Genomic DNA, 27,374 nt, shown 5'->3' on the forward strand with positions numbered 1-27,374 from the left:
TAATGTTTTTGACATCTGACAAAATTTTGAGAAAAATCGAATTGACAGTTTTTTTTACAAAAAATAAAAACCTAAAAAAAAAAATGTATAAAAGTTGGTAAAAATTGATTTTCGACTCAAATATCTCTTCAAAAATTTTAAATATTTTCTTCAAACCAATTTTAGCTTAGAAGAAATATTGTTGTTAACATTTGATAAAATTTAAAAAAAAAATCGAATTGACAGTTTTCTTACAAAAAATAAAACTCTAAAAAAACAATACTAAAACTTTGTAAAAATTTACTCGCTGCTCAAATAGCTTTTCAAAAATTGAAAATATTGGCTTCAAACTTATTTTATTTCACAGAAAATATTGTTTTCAGTATTCAGTAATTTTTATATAAAAATCCAACAGTCCTTTTTTTCATAAAAAATAAAATCTACAAAAAAAAGTACGCAAATTTGGTAAAAATTGATACGAGTACATACTCGTATGGACAAACTTTAAAGCAAGACAAATCGACAGACGGGATGGGATGTTATCAGTGTGGGTCGCATCCCAGCCTCTTTTTTTGGTATTGTGATGGCTGGTAAGTTTTGTGTTTAGTATAGCAACATTTGTGGTATTGGGAAAAATGTCCATGCTGCTTACGTTCATACTGTTTTGAACAATCCAGCTGTTTTGGAACTAAGCGAAACTCAGGTTGGTGAAACCACTGACCATTCGGAGTTTGACCTTAGCGGTTATAGCTTAGTGCCTTTATTCTTTTCTCACCATATATGTACGGAATGATTTGCCTATCAACTTCTACCACAATATAGTCAGAGCACCAACACAAATTTAAATTCACCGACCAAAGGCGCATCATTCACACGTGTTTTATTTATCGTAGCCCAAGTCTGGATAGCAATTCAACTTCCAACGAATTCCATGCGCTGTCCGACTCTATTTAGAGAATTCTATCCCATTTTCCGCACAGAGAGATCGTAGTTACGGGCTATTTCAATGTTCACAATTCTTCGTGGCTGAGCTGTTCTGGTCACACAACATCTGAAGGAAGGTATGTCGAGATTTTGCTAAGTTAAACTGAGTTGTAAAGCCAAGTCGGGTTCCTGACGTTGCTGGTTAGTCCGCCAACATTCTAGACTAGTTTCTTACTTCTGATCCTAATAAATATGCGTTTAGTGTATTATCACCTCTAGGCACATAAGACCATTGTGTCATATCTGCTAATTTCTCATGCCAAAAAACGCCAGTTAAAGAAAAAAAACCTTAGGAGAACAATGGCAATATGAGAAAGCCAACTGGAATGGCCTCTACGACTTCTTCTGAAACTTTAACTGGTCACTATGCTTTCTCGATAGTGACGCGGATTCCAGCGCAGATATGATTACAAATTTAATTCTTTTAGGAATGAGAAATTTTATCCCGAATAGGGTAAAATCTATCAACCCTAAAGAAAACTCATGGCTTGATTCGAGCTGTAAAGAGGTTATCAGGATCAAAGATGTAAGTTTCCAGATTAATAAAGCCAACCCTACTCATTAAAACATTCGACGTATTAAATTTATGCATGACTAGAAGTTACGGCACAAAATACTACAAAGTCCCAAAGGTAGTAAAAATGTCTGGTCATTTGTAAAAAATGTGCGCAACACTTCGTCATCGTCAGTTCCTACGCTCGTTTCCAATAACACTCCATTTGTAAGCTCGATTGATAAGGCCAATTTTCTTGCTGCACAGTTTGCTGTTAATTCAATGCTGACAATGAGTGACATGACTCCTCCTGTACTTGAAAGCTTTAACTATTCCCAGGCACAAATGTGCTTTCGCACTTGCACAGTTGCTAAAGTACTTAAGGATTTTGACAATCACAAATCCGCTGGTCCGGATAATATCCCCGCTATTGTTTTGAAGAGGTGTTCTTCAACGCTGGCAAAACCCCTGCCTAAGCTTTTCCATTTGTCCAATTCTACTGTTCTCTTTCCGAGTGGATGGAAAACTGCATTTGTCCAGCCTGTCCCTAAAAAAGGCGAATCCTCCCCCCCCTCCAATTGCACTTACATCCCATCTTTCCAAGGCCATGAAAACGCTGATCAATTTTCAGCTTAAAAAATATCTTGAAGAACGGAAGCTTCTTTATGACCGGCAGTATGGCTTTCGTAGCAATAGGGCCACTGTTAAACTCAAGGTTTATCTCACGAAAGAGTAGAACAAATCAATACATCGTTTTGGAGAAAGTAAGATTATCACACTACATATTTCAAAGGCATTTGATAGAGTTTGGCATCAAGCTCTCTTATCGAAAATGAGTGTTCTTGCTCTCTTCTTTGTTGGGTTAGAAATTACCTTTCGGACCGTTCAATGTAGTTAGTATTGGACGGGTTCAAATCTGATATCCACAAAATAAACGCTGTTGTGCCCCAGGGCTCCGTTTAGTCCCCGACGCTTTTCCTTATTTTTATAAATGACCTTTTGTCTGAGACTTCTAACCTACTACATTGTTTCGCTTATAAAAGAACCCTCTGCTTTTCATATTCGTTTTTAGATTATTATCCTTAAGCTCATTAAATTTTGATCTTGACAGTATTGTTCAATAGGGATTAAAAAACCGTGTTGAATTTAATGCTTTGAAAACTCATTGCTCTCTACTGTCACAAAAGTGCAACCCTCCCCCAATGCCACTATCCAAGGGTGGTACTTGCATCGAGGAGATTTAACAACTATCAGTCCTAGGTATGTGCATCACAAACTACTTGTTGTGGAGTCATCACATATTTGACAACGCCAAAAATTCTGTTTAGGTTTTCTTCGACGATGCAAGAAGTTTGTCACCCCTTCTGATCTGGCTATAATTTACAAAGCTTTTACTCGTCGTAAACTCGAATAGAACTCTCATATTTGGACTGGAGCCCCAATAATGTACTTGAGTCGTCTGGACAGAATTGAAAAAGAGCTCTAAAAATGATAGGAGATCGTTTTATCACAGAGAAATTTGCTTTTCTTGAACACCGCTGCGAGGTCTCATGCCTGTGATTGTTTTATCGTTATTTGTATAAGCAATTCTCTAGTGAAATAGCCTGTTGCATTCTTTTCATTAAATTATTCAACCATAATACCCGTACTGCTAGGAATGCCCATCAGTTTACCCTTGAGCCCAATTTCGGACGTACTGTTATGTACAGAGATTCTTTCTTTAGCCGCACTACGCGAATGTGGAATGCTTTACCTACGTTACTTTTTTCTAAGATTGGCTTAACCTCGACGCCTTGAAGTTTTTGAAGCCAAACCCTTCATTCGATTTTTTTTGTGATATTCTGTGGTTTAGTTAAAGCTTCTGCGAGTTAAACTTTAATTTGTTGGAAATAAAAATCTTTAAATTAATTTAAAATAAAACTATTTTAAATACATCGCGGTTGTCAAGAGTTCAGAAACACTCCCAATTCTCCTGCTCTTTTTTAAATCTTACTGGTGTCAATATCCTTCAGTTAATAAATAACAACGTTAACGTTTTTGGTGGCCTCTGCAGGACAAATACGGCCACCGACACGTCTGTCGAAACCATATTTAAGATCAGCAAATCGTAGGCGTTAAAATGCAAAGCATTGAAGCAGTTTTTTTTATTAACATCAGCAATTTTGTTTTTCCTTTAAGATTCTTTTTCTAAAAATGTACCAAATTGATTTGGAAATTTATTTTTTTAGATGCTCTTACATGTATGCACACTTAATTTGTTTCAACAAATCTTAAGCTGCCAAAGTAAACCGCCTCATTCTATTTGATTCTTAAATAAATTGCATTATAAAATATCCTAACAATACTAAAATAGAAACTTTAATACTCCAACGAGTAAATCGATATGAGGAAACAATTTTATTCCAAATCTTCACCTGCATAACATTTCAGTGTGGATTGATTTGTCATTTGAAATCAATCAATGGAAGAATGAATCTTTCAATCAATCATAAATGATGAAAACACAAAATTTCCTTCCTTCTCTATCACTAAAATTGTTTTCAATAGCAAATTATGTCCATATACTCGTAAATTTATATACGAGTATGTACAGTGTACATACATAAAAAACATGTATCAAAACCAAGAACTCAAAATCAGAAAATCAGTTTCCGTTTTGTTGCCTTGAAATGAAGGTAACTCAAACCATTATATTACATCCTACACACATTAAAAATTGAGTTATGTGAGGTAATAAATCTTCAAAAACCTTTATTACGAATATTACGGTAGCAGTTATATTTTTGAAATCGTTTGAACTCATTTTCAGTTCAATGCATATAAAGTAATATTTTTGTGAGGCAGGGAGTTTCGTTTGGTTTGGGTTTTTGAAAAGTCAGAAAATGAAAAATCAATTAACATTTTCTGATTGATTTTTATATTTTTATTTAGAAAGCAACGATGCCTTTACCAAAATAACCTTGTGCTTCCCAATTAAACCAGAAAAAAATGAGCAAGGTGTGTGAAATATGAAAAAGCTTTGAATATCTAATGGCATTCAAGCTCCATATATGTACGTTTGTAGGTAAATAGAACTTCCAGGAACAGAAGATATACAAAAATTGAAATTTTTCATTTGCTATATGGCCTGGTCTGCCTGCTAAGTCTAAAGCTGTATAAGTATTTCATAATTCAAGTCAGATAGGTATGTGGGAGTAGAAGGCACCTGGAAGCAAACCTTTAGGGAAAATTTGTATCATGTTCAATGCTATGTTCGTTCTTCTATACAGCTTATAATAAAAGCATATATCTTATGAAATAATCAAAAAAATACTTGTGTGGAATAAATATACAATTCCTTACACTGAACGAAAAAATGTGTGAAATAAAATAAAAAAAGAGGCTGCGATGCGACCCACACTGATAACAGAAAAATATAAATAAAGGGGTTGGTTGAGGTGTAAAAGCTTAAAAGTTTATAGGTTTTTGTGTTGGAATAAAAGAGGTGTCAGTTGAATTATTCTTAAAAGTTTTCAAATTACCAAAAATATTTTTCATATAAAGAAATAGATTAGTTTGAAAATCTAGTTTTATTAAAAAGATTTTTAGTCGACAAATTATTTTACCAGTTTACGTAGCATTTATTAAATTTTTACAAATTGGGTGAATGAAATTAATTTGAGGGATATCAAGACTGAACATCAATTTTTACCAAATTTGCGTACTATTTTTTGTAGATTTTATTTTTTTTTTGTAAAAAAACGGATTGTTGAATTTTTATAAAAAAAAAACTACTCAATATTGAAAACAATATTTTCTATGAAATAAAGAGAGTTTAAAGATATTTTTAAGTTTTGAAAAGCTATTTAAGTCGAAAGTATATTTTAACCAAGTTTTTTGTTAGGTTTTTATTTTTTTGGTAGAAAACTATCAATTAAATTTTTCTTGAAAATTTTACTAAATGATGGCAACAATATTTTTTCAAAGATTAACGTAGTTTAAAAGCGATATCTCAAAGATTTTACTTTTTGAAAAAATAAAACTGTAAATACGATTTTTTTTTAATTTTACCAGATGTTAAAAACATTATATTTCTTAGCACAAAATTGTTTTGGTGATAAAATCATTTTTTATTCGTAAAATTTTCGAGTTAACAATTTTTTCTGTTGTATTGATTTTTTTGTAAATAAACTTGTTTGGTATCACGTTACAAAATATTATATAAAATTTTATTCAAGATATAGCGTCTTTGGTTCTTAAGATATTTAGGGTTAACCAAAATGTTCACCTTTTTTTTTAAACTGCTAGAGCCCTTTCTGCAAATTTATTTGAAGTCGATATCTCTTCTGGTTCTTTAGCTATGGACGACGAAAAAACGTCGCAAACGCACAGACATATTTCTTTAAATCTTTTATTTCGACTTTAGGGACCTTGAAACGTCCAGAAATTTCAAAATTTTCAATTTGACAAATCGGACCCATTACAATAACTTTCTATTTGAAGTTATTAATAAACTAGTTTTTAAACGCTCCAGTAAGTAAGTTAAACAAATAAAGTCAGTTTTTCACTATTTAGGTAGCAAAGTCTTGGCAATTCTTATGAATACAACAAGTTGACAACTGACAGTAAAATACATTTTCTTAAAAGGTTCCGAAGTTTTATGCATTGCTAGTTCTTCAGATATAGCGGACGACAAATGGCATTATTAACGTATTGATTCACGGATTTATTATATATCTGAAGAAATGTCAATATTCTTTAATTTTTACAATTTTACCGATTGCAATTAAGACTTTCAATTAGAGGGTAGGCTAGGGTTGATTTAAGTGGCTGATCATGTAGGATTACGACACACTTAGGCCAGTTTAATGGGCCATTGTAATACCACATAAATCTTAAAGCTTTTTACCTACACTCAATGAAACGAGTTTCAGCCCCTTACGAAACGTGAGAAACTGATTATGTTAATATGACTGAGATCGTTTAGATCGTTTTAGGAGAATACAATTAGGTAAGTCTTCCATTTTTGATCAAAAGCAGGCCATGAACAGAGGAGGTAAAAAAATGTTTACTACTCTTTCTCATCCAAACAGGTTCTGCATAAATCATTTGAGAATACGCCTAGTTGGGTGGCGTGTTTTCCTTTTAAAGCGATCTGCTTAGAGATATGAAGCACCTTTAGCGATTTAAATCAAGTATAGGCCAAATTTTTTATTGTGACTTGCCGCGTGGTTATATTATTCCACCTGAAGTTAGTTTGCCTTCTTCATTGCGTTTTGTATTGGCAATAGCTTTGCATCTGCCAAACGTGGTAGAATTGGTTGTACTGTACCATTTCTAGCGAGTGAATCTGCCTTAAAATTTCCTGGAATGTCTCTTTGGCCTTTATCAAGCAAAGTTGAATATTAAACTGTTGTGCCATCCCCATTAGAGATGATCGACAGTTATGGGCTGTTAGAGAAGTCTAGAGTTTTGATAGCAGCCTGACTATTTGAGCAAATACGGATATCAGATGTTGACATAGCGTTTTCTCTAAGCTAGGAAAATAATGGGAAGGCGGGGGGAGAGACTTAATTTCAGGCGTTCAGAGTACACGCCTCCACCAGCCCCTCTATTTATTTTTGATTCATCTGTGTAAAAGTGGATTGACTCATCTTCCCAGGAATGCCCTACCCTCCCAGAAAGATCTGGAAGGTATAGAAATCTGGAATTTTCTGTCGAATCGCAATTGGGGGACGGTGTAGTATTTAAGAATGCAATGAAGCTTTGATGCTAACAACAGAACTTGCAGCTATGTGTTTGCTAAGTACATCAAGAGGTGTTAGGTAGAGTATGGTATCCATTGCCGCAGATGGGGTCGTTCAAGTTGAACGTTGGACTTCATTTAGTTTGTCGCGGTGTATAGCCTTTTCTAAAGCAATCGCTCATACTGCCACCATGTCTGATATGCAATGCGTGTAACCAATTTATTATATTCGGGGTTTGTAAGCCCCATTTATTACCGATAGCTTTTAATGCAAGAGGAGAGAGGTACAGTAGCTTTTTTTTTTACTCGTTCTATTGTATTGTGTTTCCAATTTAGTTTTCGTTCTAGAATAAGACCCAGATACTTAGCCTCTTTTATTTAGGGAGGATTAACATATGAAATGTTGTATTTCCTCGAAAATAGGACTAATTCGGGTTTGTGTGAGTTGACACAAACTCCACGCCGATTAGCCCAAAGTATTATATTATTATCTAAGATATTTTGAAAGAGTTCTTTTAGGGTGTTTAGATGCTTTCCTGAAACCGCTTTAGAAATATTATCCGACTAGGCGATCACTATATAACCCTCCACATCCAGACTTGTTAGGATATCATTCAGCACTAGGTTAAAGAGGAGAGGGTAACTCTACTAGAGAATCTTCTTGTAGAAGAGTAGCCTTGTTTTGAGTTTATTCTGCTAGTAAGCATTAAATGAATTAATTCCTAAAGTGAATCCTCTTTTCTTCGGAGATGTTAGCTTAGATTAGTCCATATTGTAAAAAGCGCCTTCGATGTCAAGAAAAGTAACAATATTTATATTAGTAGCTGTCATTATAAAAATCATTAAATAATTTAAAAAAGACATTACAAGTTCTAAAAAATGTTCAACATATTTAATGGTTTCAACTTAAGGAGTTGTTTTTGCATCTCCCACATGAGCTACAAACTGCGAACTGGGATGTTCGCATATTATGACTTTTCTTTTACATGGGTTTTATTTCTATTCGCAGACAGCGGCGAATTGTCAATTTATAATAACGCTTTTCAACAAACAAAACAAGAGTGGTATCATTTTAACATTAAGTTGAGCGCGAACAATTTATTCGTTGCAGTGTGGATGGTATGTGGAACGCGAAAGAGTTTGACAGTTCGTAGCAACCACACTTCAATTCGTTACTACTAAATTGTTTTTACAAAATTTTATTGTTTAAGAGAATAAAATGCAAATTGTATTATCCTAACATGCGTGTTAATTGGTTTCTTATAATTTCAATGTATTTTTGTTTGAAATTGACTTTTTGAAATGTGTAAAATCACGTTTGTTCGTCAATTCGTTCATTCGCTGTTCGCTCTCTTGTGCAAGGCCCTTTAGTTTTCATTTTCTAACACATTGATGGTCCACTTATTCAATTTTGAACAAAACGAAAATTGTGTTTTTAAAATTCTTTTTTTTTTCTCTCAGTGTAGAAAAAAGGCTTCAGGTTCTTTATTTGTAGGTTCAATTACATATCTATAGGTACCTTTGTTTCATACATGAATACTCATAAAAAGAAAAAGTATATTTCAGACAGTTGTTTTCGGAATAAATTAAGGATTTTATAGACCAAGGAGCGTTTATTTTTCTGTCTTCTGTGCCAGTGCCAAAATCTGATTAGTCTAACAAGTTGGAAGTGGTTTGAAGCCATTTAATATTCAAGTATGTAATAATAATTCTCCCAACTCATTGTTTTGTCTATACACAACACATAACACGTATAAAATATGAGAACGCTACTGTGAATGAGTAAATGCGTAATTTTTGTTTTCTTTTTGTCTGTCAAGAAACGCACCCTTAAGAGTACTTAAAGGTTCTACTAAGATCTTATTTCTATACTTTAGGATTATATAAACTCATATGTGCTGTGTCTATTCGTAGTCATGAATATTTTTTGGAAATCTTATACAAAATTTACATAATTATCCTTAATTTGTATATATTTAATTTCATAAGAATTCAAATATTTTGGAATATGAATGTTGCTATTTAGTGGCCGTGAAGAAGAGAATAAGAATATTTTTATCCAGTATGTGGTAAGGTTATATAACCAAGTATTCTTTTCCTTCTTTTTGATTTTTCAAATATAGTATTTTTTATTATAACTTATAATAATTGTTTAATTTTTGGTTTTAAATAGACACTTCTGTAGTACCCGTGGCGTTATGGTAATAGTGGGTTTGACTGTCATACCAGAGGTTTTGGGATAATCAATCCCTGCCTGTGCCATCTAAAGTTTTTTTTTTCACGGGTACTGCCTCTGCGAGGAATTGACAAATCCTTCAAGAGTTATTCTTGTCATGAAAAGTGTTTACTTAGGGGACTGTAGGTCCACTCCATCACTGGCCCTAATTCTCGATACACTTATTTAATTTCAATAGAGGCTTTCTACTGTTCTTTTTCTAAAACGAAGTCTTTTTAGGATATCAAGTTGAGATTTGCGAAAAGCTAAATTATTTTAAGCCATAAGTGAAACTGGTACTTTTACGGTCTTGTGAAAATATATAAAAAGTGATGGAATTCATTACAAAACATTGTTAGGCTTGGTGTTTTTAAATCTAAAGTATTAACTTGGTTATGTTAGAAAAACTAGCATAATTTATAAAATAGCATAGAGCAACAAAACTATGTTTCTTTTTATGTCCCACAAACAAAATAGTACTTTTTTAAAAGATTAAGATGTTCTTAATTTTAAACTCGCCTTAAAACTTTTCTATCACTTCACGGTTCTAAAATATTACCTTTTAAAAATGTTAAAAATAACAAAAAAGTATTTTTAAGGCTAATTGAAAATTCAAAATATCTCTAAACAATAAATTGTATGATGATTTTGCAAAACAAAAATCTTTTTAGTATTTTACATAGTTTCTAGGAATTCTCATTAGTTCTGAGTCTTTATTTAAATCTATATGAAACTTTGAACTAAATACTTTAATAAAGCTTAAAAAAACAAGTTATTGCTAATTTTAAGTGCTGTTTTCCAATACAAAATTTAGTTTTAACAATTTGATTAAGTTTTAAAAATACACGTTTTCAATTTTCAAAATTTTATACAATAGTTTTATATTCGTTACAATAGCAAAACAAACTCTGAAAAAATTTTTCTTATTCTGATAAAAGACGTTTCAACATAAATGGCTTGCCGTTTATTTCAGATTTCTGTAGGACAGGTGAAATCTAACAACTAATGAAGATTTTCGAATATTATATGAAAAAAAGAGAATGGGAGGCGAGCCACACTAAAAACTTCCCATCCCGTCTGTCGATTTGTCTGGCTTAAAAGGTTTGTAGGCTTTCGTGTTTTGTTAAAAAAGTTGTCAGTCGAATTAGTCTTAAAAGTTTTTTTAGGTTCTTATTTTTTGTAAGAAAAACAATCAATTTTATTTTTCTCAAATATAATTGAATGTTTAAAATAATATTTTTTAAAAGGTAGATTTAGTTTGAAGCCAATATCTTATATTTTTGAAAATATATTTGAGTCAAAAATAAATTTTTACTAACTTTGAGTAATTGTTTCTTTTTTTGGTTTTAATTTTTGATAAGAAAAACTGTCAATCCGTTTTTTCTCAAAACTTTACCAGGTTTTAAAAACGAAAATTTTAATAACCTTTTATTTAAAAAAAAAACTTAATCTGTTAAATTCATTTTTAAATAATCTTGTATATTATAAGATTTTTTAATTTTTACGTTTTTTAAATGTGGAATTTTGAACAGTTAAATAGTTATTTTTAAGAATTCAAAAATAAATGTTTTACATCAGTATTTTCTTAACAATAAAAAACGTATTTAAATCAGTTCTTGAGTTCCTAAGAAAATTTCAAAATAAAATAACGGTTTTTAAAAAACCCCAAGTTATAAAATTCTAGTGCCATTATGTTGAATTGGAAGGGACCTACAATTTTAGGCCAAATCCGAACGGCTAATTTGAGAAAGCACTTGACAAATTAGAAGAACAAATAATCGAAATTATTAGATCATCTGCTTCCCTTATTAGTAGTCACAAACAGTTGCAATCCAGAAATAAATGGTTTGATTCCAAATGTATGAGGCTCAGAAAAAAATCTTTCGCTTTCCCTTAGTTATTTAGAAGATTTAATTTACACCACTTTAAGTCCGAATATCTGGAAGCTAACAAAATATACAAACAGGTCTGTGAGGCCAAAAAGTTTAATTAGACACTAATTTTAGCGACCAGCTTAGAAACGTGTAAGGATTCAAACATGTTTTGGTATAATATACGGAGTGGAAACAATCGTATGTCTTCAAGTGTATTACAAGCTGAAGTTCTGACACCCCATTTCCGATCCTTGTTGACATGTCAAGATGATTTGCACTCGTTTTATTATGCTTGCCTAGACACAGCTGATGATTTTCTTGATTCTGTAATAGCCCTGTCCTTGAAAAACTGGAACTTGCTCTTTTTATTATGAAAAACAATAAGTCCCCAGGAATTGATAGCATTCCGGATGGATTTCTTAAAAACTCATCTTTAGAATACAAACAATATCTTCTTTTATATTATAAGAACTTGTACGCTTGCGTTTCCTCGATTAACAGTAAAGCTGTTATATTTTCAATATTTGAGAAAGGTGATGCTAGCTTACCTGAGAATTACAGAGGTATTTCAATATTAAACATAATATGGCAAAAACAAAAACATAGACTTAGGATCGAAATACCGACTTTTCCAAGCAAATTTTTGGTCACAACTATTTTGAAGAATTTGAGTTGATATTGATACAACGCCTCCTTTTCAAAAGATTATTTCGGTTACCTAGTTCGACTCCAACCTATGCAATTCATGTTGAGTCTAGAATTGCGCCGATTTATATTAAAAATTTGAATTTTCGTGCAGATTTTTTGACAAGAGTGATGAGTAAACCAAGTTCGAATCCTCAGTCTTCATCTATCGATATTTACCATTTCCTAGCTATTTGTCCGATACTGCAAGAAATTCCAAGGCTCTATTTTCAACATAGTGTCCCCTCTAGAGAACAAATATTTGGTGTAATGAACGGATCCGTTGGGTGGACAGATCTCTTCATGTTCTATAGATATACAAATATTGGCTTCAAACTTATTTTATTTCGCAGAAAATATTGTTTTCGATATTCACTAATTTTTATATAAAAAATCCAAAAGTCCGTTTTTTCATAAAAAATAAAATCTCCAAAAATAGTACACACATTTGGTAAAAATTGATACGATATAGACAAACTTTTAAGCAAGACGAATCGACAGACGGGATGGAAAGTTATCAGTGTGGGTCACATCCCAGCCTTTTTTTTCTGTTTGAGCGAATGTAAAACAACAAATTATATATTTTTTTAACAAGAAATGTGATGAAAACCTACCAACTATTTATTTTATTATTTAATTAAGGCAAATGTTATTTTCTGGCAGACGGCAATCTTGTCCTTGTTTATATATTATTTCGATTCAAAATTGTAAAAAAAATGTTTTTTAATGAAATAAAGGAATAATAATAATAATTATAATAATAAAAAAAGTAAAAGCTGGACCTGTCTATTTCAGCTTCCAGTTAAATCTCGGTCTAACTAGGTTTAGTTTCAACAGTGTGAGCGAGCGCATCACGACAATCCGCATCAAGGCTAAATTCGCCAACATAAGCCTAATATGCGCGCATGCCCCAACAGAGGAGAAAGATGAAGACACCAAAGACATATTCTTCGAACTCTTAGACAAGACATATGAGCAGTGCCCTGGCTATGACATTAAAATTGTCTTAGGAGATTTTAATGCCAAGCTAGGAAGAGAAGACATCTTTGGTGGCATAATCGGGAGATACAGCCTGAACGACACCACCTCCGACAACGGATTCAGGCTGGTCGATTTCGCTGCGGGGCGAGACGTTCTGGTAGCTAGTACGCAGTTCACGCATCTCAATATCCACAAGGGGACATGGAAATCTACTGATCAATCAACCGTCAATCAGATTGACCACATTGCGATCGACGCACGACACTTCTCCAGTATCAAGGATATCCGAACATTCCGAGAGGCCAACATTGACTCGGACCACTACCTCGTTGTAGCCAAGGTACAGCTAAGGATATCCCGATCCAAGCCAAAACAAGGAAGTACTGTGAGAAGATTCGACGTTAGACGGCTACAATCGGAAGAGACTGCCATGTCCTTTTCCGATCGAGTCTCTAATAACCTCCTAAGGAGTCCTATGCTTCATGCATTAAGCATTGAAAACCAGTGGCAACATTGCCTTGCAGCCATCAGAGATGCCGCCTCTGAAGTGCTAGGTTTCACACGGCCACCACAACAAAACCCCTGGTTTGACGACGAATGCCGGCAAACTCACCCAGCGAAACAAGAGGCATACAAAACGGTGCTGCACAAAAGGACGAGTGGAACCACAGTCGATGCTGAGAATATGGAAAGATCACTTCTCCAAATTATATAACGGCGATGAAGAACTGAATTCCGCTGTAAGGGAGATAGATCCACTCAACCTCGGCGACGCAGATCAACAATTCCACCTACCCGACCTTGACGAAGTGAAGATAGCTATATCTAAACTTAATTCAAACAAAGCTGCTGGAGCTGACAGCATCGCTGCCGAACTATTCAAAGCAGCAGGGGATGATTTGGTAGGGAGCATGCACCAACTCATCTGCAAAATATAGTCGGAAGAAAGCATGCCCGATGAGTGGAACCTCAGTATAGTTTGCCCAATACATAAAAAAGAAGACCATCTTATTGCGCCAACTACAGAGGCATCAGTTTCCTTAACATTGCATATAAGATCCTCTCTGCCGTATTATGTGAACGTCTGAAGCCGTTCGGTAACAAGCTGATTGGTCCTTATCAGTGTGGCTTCATACCAGGAAAGTCCACTATCGACCAAATATTCACACTACGGCAGATCTTGGAAAAAACCCAGGAGCTTCAAATCGATACCCACCATCTCTTTATCGATTTTAAAGCCGCGTATGACAGCATCTATAGCGAAGAGCTCTACCGAGCAATGTCTAGTTTTGGCATCCCTGTCAACGACGACTGAACGACGACGTCTTGGACAAAACGTAACCATGGACAGCTTTAACTTTGAGGTAGTTAAGGACTTTGTCTACCTAGGCACCGCTATTAATGCAGACAACGACACCAGCGCTGAAATCAAACGAAGAAAAACTCTTGCAAATCGCTGCTTCTTTGGACTTAGAAGGCAATTGAGAAGTAAAGTCCTCTCTCGAGCTATAAGACACTCATCATCCCGGTTCTCATTTATGGCGCTGAGGCCTGGACCCTGTCAAAGAATGATGAGAGCGTCTTAGGATGCTTCGAGGGAAAACTTCTTTGGGTGATTTTTGGTCCCGTAGGCATAGATGGAGAATGGAGGAGAAGATATAACGACGAGCTGTACAGGTTGTACAGCGACACTGACCTAGTTATGTAGAGCGGATGGACCCGGCCTGTAGCGCCACCTTAAGTTAGTAAGTAAGTAAGTAACTAGGTTTAGTTTCTTCTAAGAAGAAATATTAGAGTTCTGCAAATTTAAAAATTGGTATATTTTTCGCTTATTTTTTTCATTTAATCCATGAAAACTATAAAATTTAACTTATTCAAAATATATGATATTCATTCGGCTTGGGCACTTAAGCTTCATCGAAGAGTTTTAAACATAATTGGTCAAAATCAAAAAAGTGTTTGAAATAACTTAAGAGGGTCTTTTTATATAGTAAAAAGTCGTATGTCTTTGTTGAGAATATGTAACCTTTCCTGTTTGCATTTTATGTATTGGTTGAGAAAATTTTGTTAATTCATCACAGGAAGCAGTTTTCTTGAAAATAAATGAAGGTAAATTTATGTAGGCAACTTATACACCGGTTTTGAACCCAGATATCTGTTAAGTCCTTACGAACTAAAAACCTATGGTTGGAATTTTTAATGAGATTGTTACACCCTCTTCATCAGGAAAAGCTACTACGCCACTGGATATTAACTGCAAATCAGTGACTTCCATTTTGAAACATTTTTAATCTCATTTAAATGATTCTTCTTTTAATTGAAATATATGTATGTAAAATTAAAAATTATCATATATTCATCACTGAAAGTAAATTTAAGTTGAAGCCTTGAGCGGTAGACATATTGCAATATGTACATATGTAGTTATTAATAATAATTTATTGATTAATGTTTATCTTTTTTTTCTCTTCTATTTGGTATTCAATTATTTTTTATTACTAATTTTATGTTTATAATAGACAAGAGAATAAAACTGAACATAAAGCAACCCAGTAGAAACATAAAAACTAAAAACGAATAAATTCCAAGCACAATTACTCTTTTTTATTATTATTTTTTTTTCTTTTTTAAATGAATAGAGCTAACCATACAAGACAAGTAGTCGATTGCAATATAATTTTACAACCAGACTCAGTAATAAAATATAAGAAATAAATTTAACTTGGTTTTTATTTTTTCCAAAGAGTAATTAATGTATAGAAGTTTTTATTTTGCCGGTGAGAAAAATAAGATTCTACTGTTTATGTTATGACAGGATGGAAAAATGTTTCGTTATGTCTTATGATGAGCTTATCATAAGAATGAACTAACGGTGGCGTAAACAGTCCTTATCTTAACTCAAGTGCGATGGACTTTTGAACTTGTTTGATATTGCATTTAAATGGCTAATATGTTCCATCATGTTTGACATCATTAATAATATTTGATGGAAATCTAATGTCATTTCCTCCTTCTTAATAGTTGCTTCCAAACTTTGACAGCTGATAGCAACCATAACCGACAAAATGTACATAAAGTTTAAATATAATGAACCAAACCGAATTAGAAAGCTAAGCAAGTCTTGATCAAATTCTACATGAGAACAACAAGGGTAACTTTCAAGCCCGACTTCCAGGAGTTTTCATCATCTCCTGATTTTCAATAGAATCAATTTACAATCATTCAAAGTGCGATGTATAAGAAAAACCTGGAAAGACTACGGTTTTATATACGTATTCAAAAAGTTCTTCAACAGAGATTGATTTTATGGAAGCACACACAAGTTGTTGTTGTTTCATTCTAAATTTGCAATTGTAAATTCGGCAAGCAGCTGCCTTAAACTGCGAGTATAAAATTTCATACAAAAACCTCCTTTTGCCCGGCAAAATCCTCATTCAAACCCTCCAAGTGGGTGCCAGGTGGGCAATGATCACCACAGTAGTCCTGTGCGTTTTTGGCGGGATGGTGATTAGCTAAGGTTGAGTTGGATCGCTGAATTGTTGTAACTCCTCAATAGTGCAACGTTCGGAAACCCAATTTAATCATAGTTTAGAGGTTCCTAATTTCAGTGGTGGTGTGAGCGTACTAGTACGAAAACCGTGCCGAAGAATGAAAGGCTGGGGGATAAACCAGCCGTTAACGAGCTCTTTCGGATGCTGTGGCAAGGTCCGTCATATTTCTGCCTTACCCCGGCAAGCGGCTCTGCCGGGGCTGACCGTCTTTCCGCTTTACTCGTGGGAATACAATGAAAAAATTTAAAAATAAACAAACAAATAAAACTATTATAAAACAAAAAAATCGCACCAGGGCTGCCAATGCGGTCACATCACCTGAAAAGGCTGTCGAGCCAAATCAGGTGTGTGAACGTGTTGTCAACCCTGTGGTTGCTACTAGTGGCGAGAGTCCTTCTCCCTCTACTAGCCGCAACATATACTTGAAGGAATTACCCGTCAGTGGAACAGCTGTGACGCTCGGCAGTCCCAATGGCGGAAATTCCACACCCCACCTCTTCCCCGCTCCTGCTAGGACGTCGCAAGCGACCCCAAAAAGGGACACCCCATCCGGAGAGACAAAATCTGCGACATGTGGAATTGACTCAAAGGGTGAGGGCACACCCGGATTGGCATCGGTAGCGATTAAATCTGGAGGTGGACCCACATCTGTGACACACGGACATAGTTCTGGGCCGGCCAAAAAGAAGTCCAAGAAGTCACAGGCCAATCGAGACCAACACAATGCCGAAAGGATTCTAGCCGCAGTCGGTGTCATACCGGCGGCGGCGGAAAGAACCCCAGAGCAAACGCGTAAACTCGAGTGGGCTAGTGGCTTTCTTAGCAAAAAAGCTAAACCGACCTGCGGCGACTCAACGTCAAAGCGAGATAGGTCTTTCGAGGGTGACAAGCCCGAACCAAAAAGGCAGAAGGTGCTTTCCAACAGCACATCAGCCGTCTACAAAGATCTCTCCTTCAGCGACGCGCTCAAAGGTAAGATCATTGCCGCGGTCATTGACAGGAGTCATGTGGATGGTAACATCTCTCATGATCATTGGGCAGAGGTCAAGGCTCACCTCGGTTTCAGATTTTTATCTGTTATCGAGGAAAATCCGGGGCCTCTCCCAGACACAGCCGATGCAGGATGGTACCAAAATCGTATCAAACTCATCGCCTGTGGTGATCAGAGATCTTTCGATCTATACAGGGCTGCTGTCAATGGCTTGCCAGAAGTCTGGCCGGGTGCCAAGCTCGAGATTGTTGCAAGGGAGAATATTCCTTGCCGGCCAAGAGCACGTATAATGGTACCGGCTCTTCACAACTGTCCAGACATGATCAGGAAACTGATCAAAACAAGTAATCCGGACCTGCCTACTCACGACTGGACAGTACCAAAGGTTGAGAAGGAGACAGTGGGTCACTATAGATCGGCTCTCGTGCTGATCAATAGGGAATCACTGGCTCCACTGGCCGCGACCAAAGGTGTGATTAGGTATGGTTTCGATGAAATCATGATGCGTATATACAAAAAAGATGAAGATACGCTAAACACGCCCCCCACAGAAGCCTCTTCAGCGGAGGGAAGCGATTCATTGGCAACGAAAATGGAGGTCGATGCAACACCAAAAGTGGAACCATCGACATCCACTGCCCCAAATAAGCCATCCGACGTGGAGGCTAAAACTAAAGTCGACAGTAACTCCGACATGGAGACTGAAGACGCCACCTTAGGCATCACCCAGAGTGAGGAAGACCTGCTTAGGTCCTCCTCAGACGAGGAAAACGCCGACAAAACAGTGGAGGAGGATCTGACTAATAGTAGCAATGCTGCGATTAGTACAGATTAATCTCCATCACGCCATCATGGCCACGAACAACCTGATACTCCGACTGCATATGAACAAGGAAGACATCGTCTTAATACAGGAGCCGTGGGTCTCAAACTCCATCATCAGAGGTCTCAGGACTCCTGGCTATAAAATATTGTATGCATCGGAGAAAGGTGAACCAAGGTCATGCATGTTAGTAAAAAATGACTTAAACATATTTTTACTCCCCAATTACAGCGACAAGGACACCACCACCGCTGTCCTAACAACAGATAAAGCCACCTACTGGCTCATATCCTCCTACCTTGGCCACGACAGCCCAATTCCAGGAAACACCTTGAGGAAGGCAATTGCGGACGCGCAATCGAAAAAAGTTGGTCTCCTAATTGGTTCAGACGCTAACGCCCATCACACGGTATGGGGAAGCTCTGATATAAATCAGAGAGGTGAGTACTTATTTGATTATTTACTAAGCACTAACCTACTCATAAGTAATATTGGTAATGAACCCACTTTTGTAACCAAAAATAGGAAAGAGGTACTTGATATCACACTTGCCTCTGACTCGATCCACAATATGATTTCAAACTGGCATGTCTCAAAAGAGAATTCCTTCTCTGACCACAAATACATTCAGTTTGAGCTCAAAGATGTAGCAAATACATCTACGGGATTTCGAAATCACCGGAATACCAACTGGGAGCGTTATAGGAAGGTACTAGCACAACTGCTTAATCACAACCTTCTTAAAAGCTCCTCCAGTAAAGATGAACTAGACCTTTCTGTAAATCATCTCACCGAAGACTTAAATGAATCAATGAGATCTTCATGCCCTGTAACCATTTAAAAGGGTAAAAAGAAACCTCATTGGTGGCATAAAGAATTAGAACCATTCAGAAAGAGCTGTCGTAAACTCTTCAACAGATCTAAGTACACTAGATCTCCTTCTGACTGGGACTTATACAAACAAGCTCTAAAGCAATATAAAAAAGAATTAAGAGAGAGTAAGAGGTCTTCTTGGAGAAATTTTTGTGGTAAAATAGAAAATACTTCAGAAGCCTCAAGACTCAGGAAAATTCTCTCAAAAAGTCCAACAATACCTAGTGCTTTAAAGACAGAAACAGGCACGTGGACTATCACAGATGAAGAATCTCTTAATCTGTTATTAGACACCCACTTTCCAGGTAGTTCTAACATACTCAACGACTTAACATCAGAGTCTCAAGCTTCTACAAGCGATTTAGTTGATCTAATAACGCGGGAAAAACTGCAATGGGCCATAGACAGCTTTGATCCATATAAATCTCCAGGACCAGATGGAATCATTCCGGCCGAACTACAAAAATGCTCAGACATGATTATTCCACCATTGGAAATCATTCTGACAAGCTGTGTAAGGTTGAGATATATTCCCAAAGCCTGGAGAATGGCAAAAGTAGTCTTCATTCCCAAAGCAGGGAAACCCTCACACGTTAACCCTAAAGATCTACGACCAATCAGCCTATCATCCTTCCTTCTTAAAACCTTGGAAAGATTGATTGAAATTTATATCAGACATAATTTAAAACCATGTCTCATTTCCACAGCTCAACATGCTTACTCTAAGGGAAAATCGGTAGAATCAGCACTTCACTCACTGGTACGTACTATTGAACATTCCCTCGAATACAAAGAATATAACCTGGTAGCGTTCCTAGATATTGAAGGAGCTTTCAACAACGTCAGTTACCAGGCGATCACAACAGCAATGGATAAGCTGAAATTAGAGAAGTCACTCATAGATCTTATAAGTCTCATGCTCAAAAGCAGGACAATAATTTCTAACATGTGAAGTTTTACTACCACCAGATCGGTGAATCGAGGCACTCCCCAAGGTGGAGTCCTTTCGCCTCTTTTATGGAACATGGTAGTAAACGACTTACTTACAACATTGGAAACAGAAGGTTTCAAGGTGATTGCCTACGCTGATGACGTTGCGATATCCGTATCTGGGAAGCACCCCCAAGTTCTCTCGGCACTCCTACAAAATGCCCTAAACAGGTTAACTAAATGGGCTAATCAATGTGGATTGAACGTCAACCCACACAAAACAGAATTAATACTCTTCTCGAGAAGATATAAAATTCCTCAGATTAGCCCACCCAAGATTAAAGCAATACCATAAAGCTTTTCCGACCAAGCTAAATATTTGGGCCTCATTTTAGACAAAAAACTAAATTGGAAGGCAAATATTGATGAAAGAGTCAAAAAGGCTACTGTAGCGCTTTTTACTTGTAAAAAGGCCATAGGATCAAAATGGGGCTTCTCCCCAAAAATAACCCACTGGCTATACACTTCGGTAATCAGGCCGATACTCATTTATAGAGCCGTCGTATGGTGGACCGCACTGGATAAGATGGTAAATCTAAATAAACTCATTAAAGTCCAGCGGTCAGCAGGTATGTGCATCACACTAGCACTTCGCACAACACCAACCGCAGCACTGGAAGTGCTTTTAAACCTAACACCACTTGACATCTTCTCTAAAAAGGTGGCTGCCAACTCATGTGTAAGGCTTAGAGCTACCACTCAATGGAGCAGTAACAATACTGGACATACAACCATTCTAGACAATTTCAGATCTTTCCCAGATCGCTTAGACTATACCACCCCAAAAATGGTATTTGGTAAAAGATTCCATGTGTCCATCCCTTCAAGATCCTCCTGGGAAGAAGAGGGACCCCTGGAAGACGTTGCGGTACACTTCTATACTGACGGTTCAAAGACCGACCACGGAGTTGGAAGTGGTATCTTTTCAGAACAACTGAATCTCAGTCTATCCTATAGACTTCCCAATCAATGTAGTGTATTCCAGGCAGAAGTAATGGCGATTAAAGAAGCACTATCCTGGCTCAAAGAAAACGTTATATCTTGTAAGGATATACGAATCTTCTCGGACAGCCAAGCCGCTCTTAAATCTCTCGCGTCTGTCTCCACAAACTCTCGAACAGTCCACGATTGTCAATCATCTTTGAAGGAGATGACGAAACAGTTTAACATTCACCTCATTTGGGTGCCGGGCCAGAGAGACATTCCGGGAAATTGCAAAGCCGATGAGCTCGCCAAAAACGGAACACTTCTGCCTTATGTTAGACAAAAACATAACATAGGAACACCACTTGCTACATGCAAATATCTTCTCAAGCAATATGCTTTAGAAACAACAAATACTAGATGGTCACAAAGTACCACCTGCCTGGCAACCAAGCAAATATGGCCAAGTATTGACTTAAAACGGTCAAAAGGCTTGATATCACTAAGCAGACAAAGTATAAGCTCTACAATTGGAGTAAATGCTCTGAGGCTAGGGGTCTACACAAATGACTTCTGTAGAAGCTGCATGGACGAGGAGGAAGAGGAAACAGTCCAACACCTTCTATGTACAATGTACATGTCCAGCACTCTCCATTAGAAGGAATTACTTTCTCGGTAATCGCTTCTTCGATAATACCAGTGAACTGGCAAATATTGACACAAAACGTCTCTCTAACTTTATTAAAAGTACAAAATGGTTTGTTTAAATTCATTACTCTCCCATGAGTAACCTCATTAGTGATATCACAATGGACCCTTGAGGTCTACGTGTGTCAATGATATCTAGACAGCCACTCCAACCTAACCTAACCTAACCTCCTTAGAATTGATGATTCTTGTTTTAAGTTGGTAGCATTGCATTTTGATACCATTCAAAATCAGCTCTCATTTAAAGTGCCTTAGTACAGTTGAATATTTGCAACTTGCGATAGCGAATCGCTTAGTATTCCAACCACATTTCAAAGTTATTAAAACTTGCTATTAGAGAAGTAATTTAAAAAAAAAACAATAATTCGCGTGGAACGCTATAATTTTGGTCGTTATAATCTACCAACTTTATGCACGTAACGCAATTGAATTATTTCTTTAGGGGATCGTTAAAGTTCATAGCTTCATAGTAGTCCCAAGAAGATAGCCATACACTACGTTTAATTATATATCCTATCCGTTATTTTGCATTTAAATTTTCTAAGCAGCTAATAAATTGGTTTAAATAATTGTTTAAGAAAGCTGAATATTAAAAATGTCCAACTTTTTTGTCTCCAAATTCGATAACTCAGAAACAGGAAAATATTTTTTTTTTAAATCAAAAGAGCGTATTTTAATAAACTTATTCTACAGGAACCCAGTGTGATCACAAGGAAAAACAGAGAGGGTTTGAAAGGAGATGTCGATGCATTCCTGAATATTGCAATAACAGAGAAATACGGCTATAAAATCGATCTCTGTATTAGACAGTTCGACCTAAGTTGGGCTTTTGGGTAAACTGAAGAGCATTCCTCGAAGCGCAGGTATTACGGTTAAATTGTTTAAGAGAAGGAATGCAACTGGCTATTTCACTAGAGCATAGTCCATTAAAATAATTAAAAAAAAGGGTGACACTAGAAAACTTACGTAGTGTTCGAGTGACGTAATCGAGTTGGTGATGTTAATGTATCTAATCATTTTAAAAGCTCTTTTTTGAATACTGTCCAAGAGGCTTAAATAAGTTACTGGAGCACCAGACCAGACATGGGAGTTATACCCAAGCTTTGGATGGATATAACTCTTCTATATTGTAACCACATCAGGCGGTTAGACAAAGTTCTAGCAACGTCTCAAAAAACCTAGACATCTGCGGCATTTTTGGCGACATCGCGTATGTGATCGCTCCACAAAATGTGGTTGCTGATGCTATTAGCTGCTGCACATTCCGAGGACGTTGAGATTTTCAGTTTTATTGATGTAAGTGCCACTTATAGGTAGTGGCAAAGGGTGTTTATCTCAGCATTGGGATTTCGAAGAATTAAATCCCACAAGTTCTTTTATTCCCTATTCCAGAATTTAATCAGCTTATCATATTTTTACGTTGCAGTTCAAGATCTGAAGAGGAGGCTTGGGAGTCTGAAACGAATATGAAAAGCTAAGAGTGCTATCGTCAGCGAAACAATTTATTGGATTAGAAGTGGCAGACATGAGATCATTTATAAAAATGGAAAAAAGTGTCGGAGACAAAACAGAGCCCTGGGGCACACCAGCATGTATTTTTTGGGTTTCAGACTTCAATCCGTACAAAACAACTTGAATTAGCAAGTTCTAAAGAAAATTTCTAATCCAACGAAGAAGGGATTCGTCAATACCGAAAGCACGCATTTTCGGTAAGAGAGCAAGATGCCAGACTTTATCATATGACCATGAAATATCAAGTCCAATAATCTTACTTTCTCCAAAACCATTTACAAATTTGTTCCACTAATCGGTGAGATGAACCATGTGATCACCAGTGGACCTATTGCTACGAAAACCATACTGTCGGTCATTAAGAAGTTTTCGTTCCTCAAGATATTTCTTAAGATGATAATTAATCAGCGTTTCCATGACCTTAGAAAGAAGGGACGTTAGTGCTATCGGTCGATAATTTGCGGGAGAAGAAGATTTGCATTTTATGGGATTGGCTGAACAACTACAGTTTCCCAACAACTCGGAACGAGCCCAGGAGAATATAATAGATGGAAAATCTAACGCAGTGGTTTTGCTTTCGTGGAAGAACACCTCTTCAGAATATTAGCGGGGATACCATCCGGAACACCGTACTTATGAATGTTGAGATCTTTAAGAACTCTCGCCACTGTACGAGTACGAAAATTGATTGGTCCCATAGAATAATTCACGCGTTAAAGAACTGGGGAGGCTTGACACTATCTGGTGCATGCGCCTTTATCTGTAAGATATAGTCGGAAGTAAGCATGCCCGATAAATGGAACCTCAGTATTGTTTGCCCGATCTTGAAAAAAGGAGACCCTCTAAACTGCACCAACTATACAGGAATAAATTTACTTCACATCGCCTATAAAATCTTCTCCGCCGTAATATGTGAACGTCTTAAGCCCATTGTCAACAACCTGATAGGTCCTTATCAGTGTGGTTTTAGACCAGCAAAGTCCACAGTCGATCAAATATTCACATTACTGCAAATCCTGGAAAAAAAAACCCAAGAACAGCAAATCAACACCCACCATCTTTTCATCGATTTCAAGGCCCCATAAGACAGCATCTACAGGGACGAGCTGTATAGACCCATGTCTAGTTTTGGAAACCCTGCCAAACTCGTTCGTTTGTGCAGGATGTCCATTAAGAATTTGAGCTGCTCCATAAAGGTTAAAAACAACTTAACAGAATCTTTTAAAGTCAAAAAGGTTTTAGACAAGTTGATGTGCTGTCATGCGATTTTTTTTAATATCGTACTTGAAAGAATAGTGCAGAGCTCACACGTCAGCACTAGAGGCACTATCTTTCAAAAGTCTGTCCAATTACTAGCATATGCTGATGACATTGACATAATCCGAAGAACTCAGTGTGATGTCAATGGGGCTTTTGTGAGTATTGAGGCAGAAGCGGCAAAAATGGGTTGAACAGTTAATGAGTGCAAAACAAAGTACATGCTGTCGTAAAGAAAGGACATACAACACCGACGTCTTGGTCAAAACGTCACCATCTACAGACGTAACTTAGAGGTAGTTAAGGACTTCGTCTACCTAGGCTCCGCTGTTAACTCAGAAAACAACACCAGCGCTGAGATCAAACGCAGAATAACTCTTGCTAACCGCTGTTTCTTTGGACTAAGAAAGCAATTAGTGGTAAAGTCCTTTCTCGAGGGACCAAAGTGTTGCTATATAAATCCCTTATCATCGCCGATCTGCTGTACGGTGCTGAAGCATGGACTATGACAAAAGCAGATGAAAGCACCTTGGGTCGGTTTGCATCGAAGTTTAGTGGAGAAGAAGATGAAACTACAAGCCAGAAGGGTAAAAGTCCAACGACTAAGATGGCTGGGTCACGTAGAGCGCATGGAAACCAATGCTCCGGAAAGTCTTCGAATGCACACCCACAGAACAGCGCAGTAGAGCAAGACCGATAATCAGGTGGCGCGCACAGTCGATAAGGTGTTTTTCGATATCGAAAATGTGAGGTGATCTGTGTTACGCATACCAAGAATTGAAAGCTAATAATTTTCATTGAGTTTTTGAAGCATTAAATTATACACGGTAAATAAATCCCTATTAATGATTAGAAGCGGCAGACATGAGGTCATTTGTGAACATAAGGAAAAGAGTCGGAGACAAAACAGAGCCCTGAGGGACACCAGCATTTATTTTATAACTTTCAGATTTAAAACCATCCAATACAAGTTGTCCTGAACGGTTTGAAAGGTAATTTCTTATCCAACGAAGAAGAGATTCGTCAATACCAAAATCAAGCATTTGGTGGCAAACTTTACCAAATGCCTTTGAAATATCAAGTTCAATAATCTAACTTTCTCCAAAACGATGTAAAGATTTGTTCCACTGTTCGGTGATATAAACAATCAGACGTTATTGAGAAATCAAATGTTATTTAATTTTCTGGAGATATGCTTATTAAAATAATGGGATCGGATGAAATGTTATTCCGATCACCAGAACTCCAGAACATTAGCAAAACAACATTCATCGTTCAACAAATAAATGGTTTGGATAATTATTTCGTTAGTTGTGACAGTTTATATTTTGTATTGTAATTCTATGTTTTCGTACAAAATTAAAAATGTACAATTGTAATTATTCAATGGTACCACCCAGAATAAATGTTTAAATGTTTTATCTTTAATAATTTAATGGTTTATATTTTTTCGTTAGTTAGCCTTAAACTATTTATAAAAAATCTAATTCAGTATGCATGGTTTTTTATCCCTATGAAATAAGTACAAGCTTTAAATAGTTTGTGATTTGTTAATTTGTTTTTAAGTAATTGTTAATTGTTTGTTTAAACATCATTCAATCTATTCCATTGGTAAATATTGTTTCGTTAAGTTTCAATAATCTGCCTTCTAATTACTGGATTGGTTCCGTTTGCATTGGTAACCTTCTACACAAAAGACTACCGAAATACTCCGAAATGTCAAATATTGTTGATGTCATTTAACAATATAATTTTGTTATGTTATAATAAAAGGAAAAAAAATCTTCAGCTACGGAATTGAACTTTTTATTTTGTAGCAAAGCGCAAGTAAGAAACTTTTAGACATTAACTTAACTAAACTTGGCATCAGAGTAAAATATACCATAAAAGTATGATTTTATTGCCGAAAACGCTTAAAGAGAAGTCTCTTTGATAAGCAAACTTTTCTACATAGTACCTAGTTGTATGTATATTCATCCCTAGCTATAAACTAAGTTATCAGGGCTCTTAAGGGACGTATTAGGAACCATTCGAATTTTATTGGCAATTGATGACTTAGCAATATAAACGTGTTGACGAAATGATAAAACTTTTTGATGTTCATTAGCCATAGCCACACGACAAGATTATCATAATCGTATGATGACTGTTTGAAGGCGCCATCGCTACCATCGAAAGACTTTGTAGCACCACCACCAATTAGAACAAAGCCAATCCTTAGGAAAATTATAATTCAGGACTGTAATAACCACGAAAGGCAACAATGTTAAGGCTTTACTTTTTTATTGTTATTCTTATTATCCTTTTTTGTGATTACTGGAAATGTTTGTAGTCTATAGTCTAAAGGACGAATAAAGTTGACACTATTGGAGCCATAGAATGAACAATCACAAAAGACACCACGACGACGGTCCTAGGTTTTCAAGTCGTAAAATCATAAGCATGACATTAAAATAAATCAGTTTAATTATAATTTCTCTGGAAAATTCACTTAAGTAATTAAAGAGAAAACTCTATTAGCCGAGAGGGTTGGAATGGAAAATTTACATCATCGACGAAGAACCTCCTTATTACTAATTTATTGTTTTCTCATTCGACTAAAAGGGTAATTAAGAGAAAAATAACCTATAAATATGGAGAAAATGAAAATTATAAAATTATAATTCCCTCAAATATATGTAAATATATAGAACAAAACCAACATCACTAAATAGTAGGAATTTCTGCGATAAAAATTCCTTAGCAATCGTATCCTTGATGGTCTTATATTGATTTTAATTATTATTGCTCGTTCGTCTAAATGAGTCCTG

General features: G+C 36.1%; 1 protein-coding gene across 1 annotated transcript in view; it reads left to right on the forward strand.

Moving 5' to 3' along the window:
• Positions 1-27,374, forward strand: part of LOC129943500 (5-hydroxytryptamine receptor 1-like) — a 605,118-nt gene that overhangs the window by 159,238 nt on the left and 418,506 nt on the right. The window lies entirely within an intron of this gene.

Source organism: Eupeodes corollae, chromosome 1, assembly GCF_945859685.1.
Source record: "Eupeodes corollae chromosome 1, idEupCoro1.1, whole genome shotgun sequence".
NCBI classification, from domain to species: Eukaryota; Metazoa; Arthropoda; class Insecta; order Diptera; family Syrphidae; genus Eupeodes; species Eupeodes corollae.